Here is a 19,410-nt window from a genome sequence, read left to right as displayed (position 1 = left end):
AGAAGAGTTTGATGGTTTTAAGATGACTTCTTTGAGATGTCCGTGGTGAGTACTACAGGCTGTTCAATGAGAAGTCTAGATATGCTGAGGATATGGGTTTGAGTGAGGAGAATCTGGCATTGAGGTTTGAGAGGGGGTTGACCCCTAAGATTATGGATAAGTTACCCGTGGGAATCCTTACAGATGTTAAGGAAGCTTATGAGAGAGCTGGGAGAGCTGAGAGGTTGGTGGAGATGGCTCAGGAGAGGTTAGGTGGTGAGAAGAGGAAGTCTGAGAGCGAGGGTGGTGGCCAATCGAATCACAAGAAAGGCAACCACAATCAGTCTAAGGGATTTTCTTCTGGGTCTGGGTTCAGTGCTGGGGCTTCCTTTGGGCGTGGCCGTGGAAGTGTGAGTAATAGTTGGGGAGTGACCTGCTATAGCTGTGGTGGTGTAGGCCACAAGAGACATGAGTGCACAAGTGCACCAGGATCTTTCCAGAGACCTGCGCAGAGCTTCGCGAGCAACAGGCAGACCACCTGATCATGGCCAAACCGGGAAGTCGAGTTACCAGTGGAGGCAACCGCAACGGCGGTAATTCTTATCAGAAACCACCAGCGAACAACAACAACAATCAAGGGTCGGGTGCTAAGCCGACCACCTCGGCCAGTACTGTCCAGGGAGGTGGGCAGAAGACCAGTGGCAAGTTATTCATGATGGAGAAGAAAGCAGCTGAGGAAGATGCGTACGTTATCACCGGTACATTCCTTGTTAATGGTATTCCTACCTTTGTTTTGTTTGATTCGGGGGCTTCTCAGTCGTTTGTGTCTTCGAGTCATGTCAAACAGTTGGGTTTGAGAGTATATGAGTCTGTTAGTGAGCAAGTTTTCATACCTTCGGGTGAGTCTGTATCGTGTGGGAGATTGTTTAGAGATGTATCTATGATAGTGGGGCAAGTTGATCTACCTGTAGACTTGCTGGATTTTCCTTTTAACGGTTTTGAGATGATAGTCGGGATGGATTGGTTAGGAAAGTATAAAGCTAAGATAGACTGTCATCAAAAGAAAGTGTCTTTAAGAGGTCCTAAGGGCGTTAGTGTGTCTTATCGTGGGTTTCTAGTCAAACCCAAAGTTAAGTTGATTGCAGCTGTTACCTTGAAGTCTTATCTGAGGAAGGGATGTCCTTCGATCTTGTGCCATGTGAGAGATGACCGGATAGAGAGTCCGACGATTGATGAGATACCACCGGTGGGAGAGTTTGCGAGATGTTTTTCCGAGGAGATTCCGGGTTGCCACCGAAGAGGGAGATAGATTTCACCGTTGAGTTGAAGCCAGGGACGGGGCCAATCTCTAAGGCACCGTACCGTATGGGTCCTAAGGAGATGGAGGAACTTAGGAAGCAGTTGGATGATCTAATAGAGAAGGGATACATTAGACCAAGCGTATCGCCGTGGGGAGCACCAGTTCTTTTCGTGAAGAAGAAAGATGGGAGTTTGAGGTTATGCATAGATTACACGGAGCTGAACCGTGTGACGATAAAGAACAAGTATCCTTTGCCAAGGATAGATGACCTGTTTGATCAGTTGAGCGGTGCAACAGTCTTTTCTAAGATTGATTTGAGGTCGGGGTACCATCAGGTGAAGATTAGAGAGGAGGACATACCAAAGACAGCTTTCACGTCGAGGTATGGCAATTATGAGTATGTGGTGATGCCGTTTGGGTTGTCTAATGCGCCGGCAGTGTTTATGGATTTGTTGAACAGAATTTTTAGACAGTTCTTGGACCAGTTTGTAGTGGTGTTTATCGATGATATCTTAGTCTACTCTAAGACTAAGGAGGAGCATGAGGAGCATCTGAGGATCGTGTTGCAGACTTTGAGGGATCATGAGTTGTATGCTAAGCTGTCCAAGTGTGAGTTCTGGTTAGAGAAAGTTGCTTTTCTGGGGCATGTGATCTCTAAAGATGGGGTAGTCAGTGGATCCGGCGAAGATTGAGGCGGTGACAAAGTGGGAAGCACCAAGAACGTTCTTGAGGTTAGGAGTTTCTTGGGTTTAGCTGGATACTACAGACGGTTCGTGAAAGATTTCTCCAAGATAGCTAGACCTATGACAGCGTTGATGAGGAAAGAGAACAGGTTTCGTTGGGATGAGAGTTGTGAGACGGCGTTCCAAACATTAAAGGAGCGTTTGACCACAGCTCCTGTCTTAGCATTGCCTGAAGGGACCGAGAACTTTGAGGTTTATACAGATGCCTCAAAGAATGGGCTGGGATGTGTGTTGATGCAGAATGGTAAAGTGATTGCCTATGCTTCTAGGCAATTGAAGCCATATGAGGAGAACTACCCTACTCATGATCTGGAGTTGGGTGCAGTGGTGTTTGCTCTCAAGATTTGGAGACATTACCTTTATGGAGCAATCTTTAAGGTATTTTCTGATCACAAGAGTCTCAAGTACATCTTCACACAGAAGGATTTGAACATGAGACAGAGGAGGTGGATGGAGCTGATTGGCGATTATGACATGGAAATCATCTACCATGAAGGGAAAGCCAATGTTGTAGCTGATGCTTTGAGTAGGAAGAGTGTACATTCCCTGTGTACAGCTCTATCTTTGATGAGGCTGAGAGATGAGGTAGCGAGTTTTGGGATACATATGATGCAGAAAGGAGATGCCATGGGTGATATGACAGTACATCTGGAGTTTTATGATGATATTCGGGGTAAGCAGGCTTTGGATCCTAAGATAGTGGAGTGGAGAGCTGAAGTAGAGAAAGGGACAGTGTCCCGATTTTCTATTCATACAGATGGTAGTTTGAGGTTTGATGGTAGGTGGTGTGTTCCTAATGATGAGGAGTTGAAAAAGACTATCATGACAGAGGCACATTGCACACCATATTCAGTTCATCCAGGTGGAGACAAGCTATACAAGGATTTGAAGAAAACGTTTTGGTGGCCTGGGATGAAGAAAGAGACAGCTGAGTTTGTGTCCCGTTGTTTGACATGCCAGAGAGTTAAAGGGGAACAGAGAAGACCACAAGGTAAGATTCAGTCTTTAGAGGTACCTGAGTGGAAGTGGGAATCCATTTCCATGGATTTCATTGTGGGTTTGCCAAAGAGTCAACAAGGTAACAACATGATTTGGGTAATAGTGGATCGACTGACCAAGTCAGCTCACTTTGTTCCAATGAAAGATACATGGACTAAGGCACAATTGGCTATGGCCTATCGAAAGAACGTGCTTAAGTTACATGGAGTCCCTAAGGACATAGTGTCTGACAGAGATGCGAGGTTTATATCGAGGTTTTGGAAGGAGTTGCAGGAATCGTTGGGAATAACTTTGAAGATGAGTACAACATTTCATCCTGCGATAGACGGGCAGACTGAGAGAACAATCAAGACTCTTGAGGATATGTTGCGAGCTTGTGTGATGGATTTTGGTGGTAGGCGGGAGCGAGGTTGGACTTGATAGAATTTTCTTACAATAACAGCTATCACACGAGTATTGGTATGGCACCGTTTGAGGCTTTGTATGGGAGAAGATGTAGGAGTCCAATCTGTTGGGACGATAGTGCTGAGGCAGTGGTTTTGGGACCAGAGATGGTGCATGAGATGGTGGAACAGATTAAAATGATCAGGGAAAGGATGAGAGCATCTCAGGATCGACAAAAGAGTTATGCAGATCTACATCGTCGGGATATAGAGTTTCAGGTTTGGGATAAGGTTCTTCTGAAAGTGTCTCCTATGCGTGGGGTTATGAGATTTGGGAAGAAAGGCAAGCTGAGTCAGAAGTTCATCGGTCCTTATGAGATCTTAGAGCGAGTGGGAGAGGTTGCTTATCGTCTGGCTTTACCTGCTGCGTTAGAGAGAGTACATAATGTGTTTCACGTATCGCAGCTGCGGAAGTATGTGAGTGACCCGTCACATGTGTTAGAGGCAGAGAGCTTAGAGCTAGATGAGTCCTTATCATATCTTGAGGTGCCTAAGCAGATTCTAGACCGAAAGGTTAGAAAGACTAGGAATGGTGAGACAGTTCTGCTCAAGATCCTTTGGTCTAACCACGAGACCGAGGAAGCTACGTGGGAGCCCGAGGAGGCTATGAAAGAGAGTTACCCTTTCCTTTTTGATCAGGTATGTATGGTTACGGGGACGTAACCTTGTTTCTTTTAGGGGGGTAGGAGATGATCGCGCACAGTTTTTAAGAGTTTTATACCCCTTTTATATGTTGTGTCGGGATGTTTATCGGGATGAGTTGGGTTAGTAACATGTTTTATGTCGAATTTTGTTGTGGTTGTTGAGTCGGGAATGTTATGGGAGTACCTTTGTTTAGTAGTGGTTTGAACTTCGGGGACGAAGTTCCTTTTAAGGAGGGAAGACTGTAATACTCCGTATTTATAAGTCTTGGGGTACTCTATCGAGTAGGCCTTACTCTGTCGAGTAAGGGTAAGTTGCGAAATAAAATAGTTTCGACTGTTGGGTACTCGATCGAGTAGCTGGGGCACTCGATCGAGTAAGGGGGTACTTGATCGAGTACCTTGGGTACTCGATCGAGTGTCCGGTTTTACGGGGAGTTTTCTCGAGTTTTGTTAATTATGCGATTAAGGTATTTAAGCTTCAACGTCATTATTCTAAATCACTTTTACAAAACCTAAATTCCTGTTTAAGAGAGAAAGAAAACAAGTTCATCTTCTTAATCGCATTCTTAGCAATTCCGAGTTCGACGGTCGATTCTTGTCGTTGTTCGTACCGTTGAGTTCCTTGCGTCGAGGGTAAGATCTATGCACCCTTTTTATTGTGTTTCCTTCGATTTGGTTAAACCCTAATTTAGAGATTGGGGGTTTTATGTGTAGTATGTGATGTGGTAGTCTCTATGTGTTGTATGATAGGAGGAGGGTTCATAGAAGAGGCTTTTTGACTCGGCGAAGAGAGACCGTCGATTGTGTGCATACCGGGTAGGATTTCCTACTCGCATTTAGTCCCATAATGGGATATTGGTTGATGCATTGTATTTGGTTGTTTGCTATAATAATTGTATTGTGATTGTGGTTGTGATCGTTGTTGATGGTTCGCGAGGCGTGGCCTCGGCTGAGTGGGGTCACTTGCGGGAGTGACTTCACGCCCTAGTTTCGCCTTCTGTGGAACCCGCCACAGAAGGGATGTGCACATTAATGGACAGGGTTTATCGCTCACTATGTGGAGCGGGGATTTGGTGGGTACGGCTGCGGTCCCCCACTGGCAGGGCTGGTCCAGTGGACAGTCAGTATTGAGATGATTGGAATCGATGGGTTGTGTGTGTGTGTGACAGTTAAGCCGTCTGTTTATCTTATCATTGTTGTTTATATTGATTGTGTGATTAGTACTGACCCCGGTGTTGTTTTGTAAACCTGCGGTGATCCATTCGGGGATGGTGAGCAGATATTGAGCAGGTATTGAGATGAGTACTGGGATAGCTGGGATGCCACGACATGATGATAGGAGTCTTCCGCTGTAGCCATTAGTTTATTTACATTTCAGTTAGAACAGTCAGTTTGAAATCATGTATCGTACTTTTGGTATGGTTTTGAGGATTGTAACTATTCGCTTAACTATTTATATTAAACGTTGTTTCTTCATTGTTTATTTGATTATCATACCTCGGGCAACCGAGGTGGTAATGTCTTCATACCTGAGTGGTCCTGGTAAGGCACTTGGAGTATGGGGGTGTTACAATAGTCCTCTCAGTCCAACTTAACAAGTAGCATCTTTCGATCTAGCTACGGGTCCCTAAGTATCACTAATACTAGCTCTCGTCCTGAAAAATGATTCCTAATGCCTAAATTTTACCTATAAAACAAACTAATAACGACTACGAAATTACCAATAACGATAAAAGAAAGCATGATTGAAACGATTGAACAATAAATTGAAATAATGAAAACTAGGGCTTTGGAATCTAACTACTAATTCTAAACTACTGCAAGAATTGAAGTAAACTGTAAATAAGAACAGAAATTACCGAAATAGAAAGGGCAGGAAGAATCCGATTGCAAGAACTTTTATTGCGAATTAAACTAAATTGAATGAATTTGAATTAATTTGAACTAATGTAAAACTATATCTAAAACTATCCTAATGTCCTCTCTCTGATGCGAGAGACCCCCCTTAAAATTAATGAATGATGTTACGTTTTATAGAGAAGTCACGTAACTTATTCCTAAACCTAATTACAAGTGGGCTTTGGAATTCCAATCTTTTAATTGCACGTCAGTCTCGTGGTACGGTCGATCGATCACTAGGACAAGTCGATCGACCAAGCTTCGCTGTACAGTAGCTTCAGATTTGATTTAGGAATCGTGCTCTGGTCGATCGACTAAGGGCATCAGTCGATCGATTGCTTCAACAAGTACTTTGCTCCAAAAGCCTCGTAAATTTGTCTTTCAGGCCTCGAGACGCGCACCAAGTTCGCTTCTCGAGTCTTTACTTCACGTCAGGTCCTATGCCTAGTACTCGGGGACAGATTAGGCTCATTTTATTGCTGCATTCTTCCCATTTCTGCAATATTACACAAAAACACGAAAGTAGACGGAAATAGGGAAAATAGTAGCATAAACTACATAATTGAGCTCTGAAATGCGTGTAAAATAGGGTGTAAAACATCATATTTAGGACATGCATCAGCCGGTTCATCAAGGATTTTTCAAAAATTGCTATACCACTTACACAGCTGTTGCTTAAGGATGCCCCCTTTGTATTTACTGATGAGTGTCTTTTTGCTTTTAACAGGTTGAAGCAGGCCTTGATTTCAGCACTGATTATCCAGCCTCCCAACTGGGAGTTGCCATTTGAGATTATGTGCGATGCTAGTGATTATGCACTAGGGGCGGTGTTAGGCCAGCGGAAAGACAAGGCTTTAAATGCGATTTACTATGCGAGCCGAACTCTGGATGAGGCTCAAGTGAAGTGCACCACTACTGAAAAGGAGTTGTTACCTGTGGTTTAAGCGCTGGAGTTATTTCGTTCTTATTTGATAGGGTCAGGAGTTACTGTTTTTATTGACCATGCAGCGTTGAGACACCTTCTTGCTAAGAAGGAAGCTAAAACCATGATTATTTAGATGGATACTCCTTCTTCAGGAGTTTGATCTGACGATCAAAGATAAGACGGGCGCAAAGAATATAGTAGCTAATCATCTGTCGCGATTACCGCAACAGGAAGGAGAGGATCCTTTACCTATTAATGATTTTTTTCATGATGATTCTTTATTTGCCGTATTTGTTGGAGTATGTGTCCTCAACAATAGTGCGATCACATGTTTAAATCTCAAATTAAGAATACGTAAGGGATGATTCATTTATATAGTCAACTGATCAACATTAATCAGTAATGATTGCCTAACTAGAGTTTGACATTACTGTCGTTTGACGGTGGTGATCAGTTGATCTCTTAAGGTCACACCTAAAGGATAATTCCCTTAATAGACAAATTGATTAATTGTATGACGATACAAGTTAATCAATTCCTTAAATTGAACAATTCAATTTGTGAGAGAGAATATTTATATCTTATTGTAATTTGATTAAATAAGATTTATTTTAGTAATTAAAATACTTTATTACTAAAATTGATTATTGTGTGTGAAACAATAGAGATAAGAATGAATGGTTAATTATAATTACAATATGTTATGAATTATAATTATATGACTCATTTTATTTATGTGATCAAGCATCAGTAGTCAATTTGTTGGATGTAATTAATTAATTTATATATTGATATTTATTTGATAAATATGCATTAAATTGATTAATAACATGTACCATACTGCATGTGACATATTGTGTGACAAATGACAAATTGACAAAACAAAATGGTAGTCCATTTTATACATATGGACCAAAATAGAGGGGTTATAGTGGAGTGTGGATCATATTATTTTATGTGATAAAATTTAAATAATCATAGCTAGTTTAACTAGCCTCACACACCTACACTACATAGTATTACAAGCCTACTATATGGAGAAGATAAAAAAGGAAAAAGAAGATGACATTTTGGCACTACTCTACCCAGCCCCTTCCTCCTCTATAATGAGAATTTGTTCTCATTTTTACACTACTCCATACTCATAATTCATTCACATGCAATTTTGCTCTTCTCTCTTACTTCATTCTAAAACTAGTTTTAGAAAATCAAAGATTGTTCATCCTAAATTCTAATAACAATATAAGATTACTAGTGTAGTAATAAGAATATTATTAGAATCATTTTAAGGATACTAGTGTATTAATATAGTTAATATATATTAGTTTAAGGGATTTGTCTTGGGTGCAATAAAAGGAGGATCTCTACATTGGGATTTTGGAGGATCATCCATTACATTTTAGCTCAAGAACAAATTAGGAAGGTGACCTTATTTGTGCCCTAATTTCGAGCCACTTAACAATGTAAGAGACATTGTTTTTCTTATTAATCTCTTATTTAGTTATGCATGCACTAGATCTAAAGAACACATATTAAAAGTTAATTAGTTCACTATTAGAAGAGTCTAATAATAGGTATATGAGCCTAACAATTGGTATCAGATCATAGGATATTGGATGCATAATCGATTTATAGTTTTTTCGAGTTATTAGTAACTTAATTAAAGCTAAAAATTGTTCCAGTAGGTAAATAACTATCCCTATCTTTTATGTTTCGATCTCAACTTTGGTAATTTGATACAAGTTGTGATATTACCCTTTTATTATAACTAGGGCACCCAAGCAAGGACAAAGGTAAATAAAAACAAGCCTATAAGATCTTGAGGGAAGCTAGTTGTAGCCGCCCATGGTGCTAGATCTATGGAAGCTTGGCTTTTTTTTTTGCTTTGTCTTTATTTTCGTGTTGTATTTTGAGATTTTAGATCTATTTTGGTTTCCTCGTTCGACTTCGAAATTTGGTTGTTTCCTTAAAACACTGGTTGTATTTTGGATATTGGTGACTTGGTTTGCAACCCAAGTCACTCACTTTATCCTATCGTTTGTTCTAAAATTTATCATCATCTTGCATCGAGAAACATAAGATTATCGACTTAAATTGATCTAATGACAATTATAATGATTAGATCATTATATGTCCATAAGCTATGAATTCGATTCTCCTTATGCCATTGTTACTAAAAGTAATAACTTACTTATGTAAGATCAATTATAAAGTTATGTTGAGCTATTGAACTCACATATTAGAGAATTTGCGATCCAAAACGGACACATTATTCTAAATGGATGGCCAACCAGGAAATACCTAAAATAGCGAGTCTATTAAACAAATGACATAGATCAGGCTCGCATATTACATGAATCAAACTGCCATGATAAAGCTGGTCCTTTTATGTGCTAACACGTCAGTCTAGACAAACTTCCAATTCCTTCACCATATATGTTTGTAACTCGCAAAGCTATCTCTTAAGAAGATAGATGTATTTCTAAGAGATAGAGTGGGAGTAGATAGTAACAAACATGTCTTATAGTTAATGTGTTACTTTTTGAAAGTAATGGAACTATAGTCTATTAAGATAGAGTGGGAGTATAGCTTAGTGGGAGTATAACACACATGTCTTATTGTTAAAATATTTCTTTTCGAAAGTAATTATATTATGACCTAGTCCCAAATCGACCTTATTACATACGAGCCACAGTATTACAATCCAAAGATTGTTACTCAAGAGTAGATTTACTTTAAGGCGATGGTCTCTTTAAAGTAAATAGAGATTTAGAGTACTTAAGTGCATAGATTGACATGAAGATGTTAATCAGATTGACATGAAGATGTTAATTAAGATAAATCATGTTAGGAATTGCCACATTTCATTTTGATGAAGAATGACAAAGGATATTAAAAAATAAATAAATAAATAAAAAATTCGCTTTTCTAAAATGGGAATTTAGAAAAGGATTTGTATGGAACACAAAACCTTAGATAAAGATCTAAGAATCCTAACATATTATGCAAAGCTTACTTAAGCAATCCTAGAATGATCTTAAGCAAGCATCAAAGGATTATACTTTTCGTTCATGTGATAATTGAGAATGGTTTCATTCACATTGTTGAAGAATCATATTTATAGATGAAGTTTAGTGGGAGCCAGTATTATTTTTCCCATGTCTTATATGTTGATAACATATTACTTATTGAGAATAATGTACCAATGCTCTTTTCTGCGAAATAGTGATTGGGAGACTAGGATAAGGTGCGATGTATTTTACATTTTCGAGTCTATGTGAGAGAATATTGGCATAGAATTGAGAGTCTTATGATGATAAGATCTTTCATATCTGTTTAACATCAGGAAGGTTGAGTAGGTTATTCATGTTGATGAAAGTGGAATTGCTATGATAAGAGTCATAGTCATTCACTGAACCTATTCAGTTGTTGATCACATGAAATCGTTTTCTAATGTTTCCGCCATTAGAACAATCATGTATGCCATTAAATGCACACGCCGTGTGTAACACCCCCATACTCCAAGTACCTTACCAGGACCACTCAGGTATGAAGACATTACCATCTCGGTTACCCGAGGCAATGATAATCAAACAACAATGAAGAAACAACGTTTATTATAAATGATTAACGAATAGGTACAATCCTCAAAACCAAACCGAAAGTATGATACATGTTCTCAAACTGACTGTTCTAACTGAAATGTAAATAAACTAAAAGCTACAGCGGAAGACTCCTATCATCATGTCGTGGCATCCCAGCTATCCCAGTACTCATCTCAATACCTGCTCAATATCTGCTCACCATCCCCGAATGGATCACCGCAGGTTTACAAAACAACACCGGGGTCAGTACTAATCACACAATCAATATAAACAACAATGATAAGATAAACAGAACGCTTAATCACACACACACACAACCAACCAATTCCCATCATCTCAATACGATCATCCACTTTGGACCCGACCACGCGATGGCGGACCGCGGACCGTACCCACCAAATCCCCGCTTCACATAGTGAGCGATAACCCTGTCCATTAATGTGCACATCCCTTCGTGGCGGGTTCCACTTTGGCGAAACTAGGGCGTGAAGTCACTCCCGCAAGTGACCCCACTCGGTAGAGGCCACGCCTCGCGAACCATCAACAACGATCACAACCACAATTACAGTACAATTATTATATCAAACAACCAAATACAATACATCAACCAATATCCCGTTATGGGACTAATACTGAGTAGGAAATCCTACCTGGTATGCACACAATCAGACGGTCTCTACTGCTGAGTCAAAAGGCCTCTTCTATGAACCCTCCTCCTAACATACAACATATAGAGGCTACCAAATCACATACTACACATAAAACCCCCAATCTCTAAATTAGGGTTTAACCAAAACAAAGGAAATACAATAAAAAGGGTACATAGATCTTACCCTCGACGAAAGGAACTCAACGGTACGAACAACGACAAGAACTGACCGTCTGAACTCCGGGAATTGCTAAGAATGCGATTAAGAAGATGAACTTGTTTGCTTTCTCTCTTAAACAGGAATTTAGGTTTTGTAAAAGTGATTTAGAATAATGACGATGAAGCTTAAATACCTTAATCGCATAATTAACAAAACCCGAGAAAACTCCCCGTAAAATCGGACACTCGATCGAGTACCCAAGGTACTCGATCGAGTACCCCCTTACTCGATCGAGTGCCCCTACTCGATCGAGTACCCAACAGTCGAAACTATTTTATTTCGCAACTTACCCTTACTCGACAGAGTAAGGCCTACTCGATAGAGTACCCCAAGACTTATAAATACGGAGTATTACAGTCTTCCCTCCTTAAAAGGAACTTCATCCCCGAAGTTCAAACCACTACTAAACAAAGGTACTCCCATCACATTCCCGACTCAACAAGCAAAACAAAATTCAACATAAAACATGATACTAACCCAACTCATCCCGACAAACATACCGACACAACATATAAAAGGGGTATAAAACTTTTAAAAACTGCTCGCGATCATCTCCTACCCCCCTAAAAGAAACAAGGTTTCGTCCCCGTAACCATATATACCTGATCAAAAAGGAAAGGGTAACGCTCTTTCATAACTTCCTCTGGCTCCCATGTAGCTTCCTCGGTCTCGTGGTTAGACCAAAGGATCTTAAGCAAAACTGTCTCACCACCCCTAGTCTTTCTAACCTTTCGGTCTAGAATCTGCTTAGGCACCTCAAGATATGATAAGGACTCATCTAGCTCTAAGCTCTCTGCCTCTAACACATGTGTCGGGTCACTCACATACTTCCGCAGCTGCGATACATGAAACACATTATGCACTCTCTCTAATGCAGCTGTTAAAGCCAGACGATAAGCAACTTCCCCAACTCGCTCTAAGATCTCATAAGGCCCTATAAACTTCTGACTTAGCTTGCCTTTCTTCCCAAATCTCATAACCCCGCGCATAGGAGACACTTTCAAAAGAACCTTGTCCCCAACTTGAAACTCTATGTCCCGGCGATGTAGATCTGCGTAACTCTTTTGTCGATCCTGAGCTGCTCTCATCCGTTCCTTGATCATCTTAATCTGTTGCACCATCTCATGCATCATCTCTGGTCCTAAAACCACTGCCTCAGCACTATCGTCCCAACAGATTGGACTCCTACATCTCCTCCCATACAAAGCCTTAAACGGTGCCATACCTATACTGGTGTGATAGCTGTTATTGTAAGAAAATTCTATCAAGTCTAACCTCTGCTCCCAGCTACCACCAAAATCCATCACACAAGCTCGCAACATATCCTCAAGAGTCTTGATTGTTCTCTCAGTCTGCCCGTCTGTCGCAGGATGAAATGCTGTACTCATCTTCAAAGTTGTTCCCAACGATTCCTGCAACTCCTTCCAAAACCTCGATATAAACCTCGCATCTCTGTCAGACACTATGTCCTTAGGGACTCCATGTAACTTAAGCACGTTCTTTCGATAGGCCATAGCCAATTGTGCCTTAGTCCATGTATCTTTCATTGGAACAAAGTGAGCTGACTTGGTCAGACGATCCACTATCACCCAAATCATGTTGTTACCTTGTTGACTCTTTGGCAAACCCATAATGAAATCCATGGAAATGGATTCCCACTTCCACTCAGGTACCTCTAAAGACTGAATCTTACCTTGTGGTCGTCTCTGTTCCCCTTTAGCTCTCTGGCATGTCAAACAACGGGACACAAACTCAGCTGTCTCTTTCTTCATCCCAGGCCACCAAAACGTTTTCTTCAAATCCTTGTATAGCTTGTCTCCACCTGGATGAACTGAATATGGTGTGCAATGTGCCTCTGTCATGATAGTCTTTTTCAACTCTTCATCATTAGGAACACACCACCTACCATCAAACCTCAAACTACCATATGTAATGAATAAAAACCGGACACCACTTTCTTTCTACTCCACTCTCCACTCCACTATCTTAGGATCCAAAGCCTGCTTACCTCGAATATCATCGTAAAACTCAAGATGTCTTTGTCATATCACCCATGGCATCTCCTTTCGCATCATATGTATCCCAAAACTCGCTACCTCATCCTCGGCCTCATCAAGGATAGATAGAGCGCACACGAGAAATGTACACTCTTCCTACTCAAAGCATCAACAACAACATTGGCCTTCCCTTCATGGTAGATGATTTCCATGTCATAATCGCCAATCAGCTCCATCCACCTCCTCTGTCTCATGTTCAACTCCTTCTGCGTGAAGATGTACTTGAGACTCTTGTGATCAGAAAATACCTTAAAGATTGCTCCATAGAGGTAATGTCTCCAAATCTTGAGAGCAAACACCACTGCACCCAACTCCAGATCATGAGTAGGGTAGTCCTCCTCATAAGGCTTCAATTGCCTAGAAGCATAGGCAATCACTTTACCATTCTGCATCAACACACATCCCAGCCCATTCTTCGAGGCATCTGTATAAACCTCAAAGTTCTCGCTCCCTTCAGGCAATGCTAAGACAGGAGCTGAGGTCAAACGCTCCTTTAATGTTTGGAACGCCATCTCACAACTCTCATCCCAACGAAACCTGTTCTCTTTCCTCATCAACGCTGTCATCGGTCTAGCTATCTTGGAGAAATCTTTCACGAACCGTCTGTAGTATCCAGCTAAACCCAAGAAACTCCTAACCTCAGCAACATTCTTTGGTGCTTCCCACTTTGTCACTGCCTCAATCTTCGCCGGATCCACAGCTACCCCATCTTTAGAGATCACATGCCCCAGAAAAGCAACTTTCTCTAACCAACTCACACTTGGACAAACTTAGCATACAATTCATGATCCCTCAAAGTCTGCAACACGATCCTCAAATGCTCCTCATGCTCCTCCTTAGTCTTAGAGTAGACTAAGATATCATCGATAAACACCACTACAAACTAGTCCAAGAACTGTCTGAAGATTCTGTTCATCAAATCCATAAACACTGCCGGCGTATTAGACAACCCAAACGGCATCACCACATACTCATAATGGCCATACCTCGACGTGAAAGCTGTCTTTGGTATGTCCACCTCTCTAATCTTCACCTGATGGTACCCCGACCTCAAATCAATCTTAGAAAAGACTGTTGCACCACTCAACTGATCAAACAGGTCATCTATCCTTGGCAAAGGATACTTGTTCTTTATCGTCACACGGTTCAGCTCCCTGTAATCTATGCATAACCTCAAACTCCCATCTTTCTTCTTCACGAAAAGAACTAGTGCTCCCCACGGCGATACACTTGGTCTAATGTATCCCTTCTCTATCAGATCATCCAACTGCTTCCTAAGCTCCTCCATCTCCTTAGGACCCATACGGTACGGTGCCTTAGAGATTGGCCTCGTCCCTGGCTTCAACTCAACGGTGAAATCTATCTCCCTCTTCGGTGGCAACCCCGGAATCTCCTCTGGAAAAACATCTGCAAACTCTCCCACCACTGGTATCTCATCAACTGTCGGACTCTCTATCCGGTCATCTCTCACATGGCACAAGATTAAAGGACATCCCTTCCTCAGATAAGACTTCAAGGTAATGTAATTGCAATCAACTTAACTTTGGGTTTGACTAGAAACCCACGATAAGACACACTAACACCCTTAGGACCTCTTAAAGACACTTTCTTTAGATGACAGTCTATCTTAGCTTTATACTTTCCTAACCAATCCATCCCGACTATCATCTCAAAACCGTTAAAAGGAAACTCTAGCAAGTCTACAGGGAAATCAACTTGCCAAACTATCAAAGATACATCTCTGAATAATCTCCCACACGATACAGACTCACCCGAAGGTATGAAAACTTGCTCACTAACAGACTCGTATACTCGCAAACCCAACTGTTTGACGTGACTCGAAGACACAAACGACTGAGAAGCCCCGAATCAAACAAAACAAAGGTAGGAATACCGTTAAGAAGGAATGTACCGGTGATAACGTGCGCATCTTCCTCAGCTGCTTTCTTCTCCATCATAAATAACTTGCCATTTGGTCTTCCGCCCCACCTCCCCGGCGTCTTCGGTGAGGTGGTCGGCTTAGCACCCGACCCTTGATTGTTGTTGTTGTTCGCTGGTGGTTTCGATAAGAATTACCGCCGTTGCGGTTGCCTCCACTCTGGTAACTCTGACTTCCCCGGTTTGGCCATGATCCAGCCGGTCTGTTGCTCGCGAAGCTCTGCGCAGGTCTTTGGAAAGATCCTGGTGCACTTGTGCACTCATGTCTCTTGTGGCCTACACCACCACAGCTATAGCAGGTCACTCCCCAACTATTACTCACACTTTCACGGCCACGCCCAAAGGAAGCCCTAGCACTGAACCCAGACCCAGAAGAAAATCCCTTAGACTGATTGTGGTTGCTTTTCTTGTGATTCGATTGGCCACCACCCTCGCTCTCAGACTTCCTCTTCTCACCACCTAACCTCTCCTAAGCCATCTCCACCAACCTCTCAGCTCTCCCAGCCCTCTCATAAGCTTCCTTAACATCAGTAAGGACTCCCACGGGTAACTTATCCATAATCTTAGGGGTCAACCCCCTCTCAAACCTCAATGCCAGATTCTCCTCACTCAAACCCATATCCTCAGCATACCTAGACTTCTCATTGAACGACTGTAGTACTCGGCCACGACATCTCGGCGGTCATCTTAAAACCATCAAACTCTTCTCTCAACTTACTCCTCACATGTTCCTGTACAAACTCCTTCCTCACAAATTTACGAAACTCCTCCCAAGGTATAGCAGGTAAGCCTTGGTTTGTATATATCTCCTTAACACTCACTTTCACTGAATCCCACCACTTGCCTGCTGCCTCCCTCAGATAGAACGCAGCCTGTTCCACCCTCATCTCATCAGGACAGTGAACCAAGTCTAATATGTTCTCCATCTCTCTCAGCCAACTATCAAGAAGATTAGGCTCCCCTGTTGGGAAATGTGTCCTCAACAATAGTGCGATCATATGATTTAAATATCATTATTAAATCTCATTTTAAAGAATACAATTGGGATGTATTTTTACTGTCAACTGGTCAACATATATCGGTAATGATTGGCTGACTAGAGTTTGACATTACTGTCGTGTAATCTGGTGATCGATTGACCCCCTAGGTCATACCTATAGGGCAACACTCTTAATTGATCATTTAATTAATCGTATAATGTTACGAGTTAATTAAATTACTTGAAAAAAATTGACGGACGATTTTGGAAGTAAAATTTACGTATCAAATTGAAATGTGATTAAATGAGATACTGATGCGAGTAATCGAATTGTATCATTACTCAGATGAAATTATTGTTTAAAGAAACGATTGGATTTGAATGATTTATTATTATAAATGCGATTTATAAAGGGTAAAATATTTTGGTACAAGTAATTATGAATTACTAAGTCGATTTTGTATATGACGTATTTTTATTAATACGTTGATTTTTAATATGTTAAAAATACATAAACAATTTATGTTACATATGACATGTGACATATTGACATTTGACAAAAATAATATGGAATCCATATTACAATATAGACCAAAATATTGGGCATAATTAACATATTGTGTTAATTTAGATTAGTGGAATTCATCATTATTTCTCTAATTTAGCCATGCACACCTAGTGTCTTTTGTGTAAGAGCACAAAGACCATGCATTGGCCATCTCCCTTCACCCTACCCGGTTCTACATAGAAAAGAACAAGGGTTCTTTTACTTATTATTTTTATCATTCACTATATGGAGTAGTGTGTAAAAGATTATTATTCATTCTTATCATAAAATTATTTTAGTGAGACAAAATAATTCTTCTTCCCTTCTCTTCTCTCAACCGGTTTTGAGAGCCTAAAACCAAACTTTTTGGTTCAATTTTTCACAAGATTAATATTATACTAGCTCAAATAATATTAATTAGATTAAGAGTTAGCTTTGGGTATTATTCCTAAGGAGAGATCCTACACTTGGATCTTGTTCTTCCATTAAAGGAAAGCTCAAGAAAAAAAGAAAAGGAGATTTCTTTTGTGCCCATTTGAACCGAAATTTCAATGTAAGGATATGATTTCTTCTCTATTTTATTATATTGTTTGCATGCATAAAATCCACATTTAATTTTATGACAAATTAATTTCGACATATATGAGTATGTTAGTATGTATATGAATCTACATTTCGTTCAATCGGTATCATGAGCCACGGTTGTTTGCATGCAAATCGGTTAAAAGTTTTTCCGAGTTATAAGAATAACAAATAAAACTTGTAAAATTTGTGTTATTATGAGATATCACGAAATTAATCCATGCATGTTAATATTTCTGGTCCTAAAATGTTTTAGGATATTTTGGTTAATTTTTCGGATTTTTAGTGTTCATAATTTATAATAATGGCATTTAAATGTGATTTTATGAGTAAAAATGTCATTTTTGGTCTAAAATTAGCTATATTTCGAATTTTCACTTGGTTTTTGGATATGTTGTCACATATATTATTTTGAGATAACCTGTAAAGTTTCATAAATTTTGGACTTGTTATGCTCGAAAAATGAATTTCTCATTATTAAATTCGGATTTAAGTGAAAAATAGGTTAATATGAGTTAAATTTTGAATCTGGTCATAGAAAATTAATATGTTGTCACATGCAATTTTACAAGATGTGTGTAAAATAATTGGCTATAAAGAAGTCTTTTTGCATGATTTATGGATTTTTGAAGAAAAATAGCATAAATAGTGACATTATTAGTGGAAAATTAATAAAACATAATCTATGACTTAGGAAAAACGTCTAAATGTTGCATTTTATTATATTTTTCAGATCTAAAATTGAAAAGTTAATGAAAATAATTTTTCCATGTTTTTATGATTATTTTATTAAAATCGATAAACCGCAACATTGTTTTTCCGGAAAAATTTCGAAATTTTTAACCTAAGATTTTGAACATTATGAGTGTCATGGAAATTTTTCAGAATGTTCATGAGTTTAAATTTCAAATTTCAAATTTATTTGAAATTTTGTGATTTATTTGAAGTTTAATAGCTTATTTTTGTAATTTTTAGTCCATTTATGAACAATTTTATAAAATATGGGTTAATTATGGTCAAATTATTAGTGAAGACTATATTTTGAGTCCTAAGAGGTTAGGGTAATTAACTTATGCATAAATATGAGTTTATGTATTTTTGTGATTATAAAATGTTGAAATCACGCAAACTGTAAAACCGAGTAATATACGATATTGGCTAATTAAAAGGCGATTTAGCATAAAATTGAGCATGTTCATACATATTATAATGCTGAATTTTCTTTATGATTGTCATAATTTTAATTTATGTAATTTTGAATTATGTAATTTTACTTAGTATGGCCTTAGTTTTAATTGGTATTTCCCGAAATGTATGGGAATACCGATTCGGTTGTAATTTTTATTGTGATCTCGTATCACCGTTTTGTAATTTAATAGATTTATTTTATTTTAGTTACAAATGTATAATAGGAAATTATGTAATTTATTATGTAATTTTATTCATTCCGGAGTTCCCAAAGACGGATTTCTTCAAGAATGGCGATACATAAAGACGGTGTTACCTCGAGATGCGTGCCACAACCGAAGTTCAAGGGACCAATGGAGTTGGTTTCCGAATATGTAATAGTTAAATAGTTTTTCTATTTTAGGAAAGGCCATACTAGGATTTATTTATTTTTATGCTTGCATTTTATTTTATGTCACATGCATCGCTAAATCGCCATAACTAAACATGCATTGTCATTTTATCGAGTTTATCGACCGTGTCAATTAAAATTATCGTAGTTCACCGCTTTAGTTCACTTAAAACGTGATAGATAATAAATTGACATGACCTCTCGCTAAAACAATTAATTGAGACATAGCCTTACCAAATAGTAGAAACCATGAAAACCTATTTCGCGAGGGAGTGCGCTGCCCACCGGGTACAAACCTTGTTACGTAGGGGAAGTGGGTGAT

The sequence above is a fragment of the Silene latifolia genome, unplaced genomic scaffold (assembly GCF_048544455.1).
Source record: "Silene latifolia isolate original U9 population unplaced genomic scaffold, ASM4854445v1 chrun_scaffold_16, whole genome shotgun sequence".
Classification (NCBI taxonomy): Eukaryota; Viridiplantae; Streptophyta; class Magnoliopsida; order Caryophyllales; family Caryophyllaceae; genus Silene; species Silene latifolia.
The sequence above is the reverse complement of the archived record's forward strand: the minus strand, read 5'-3'. Positions refer to the sequence as shown.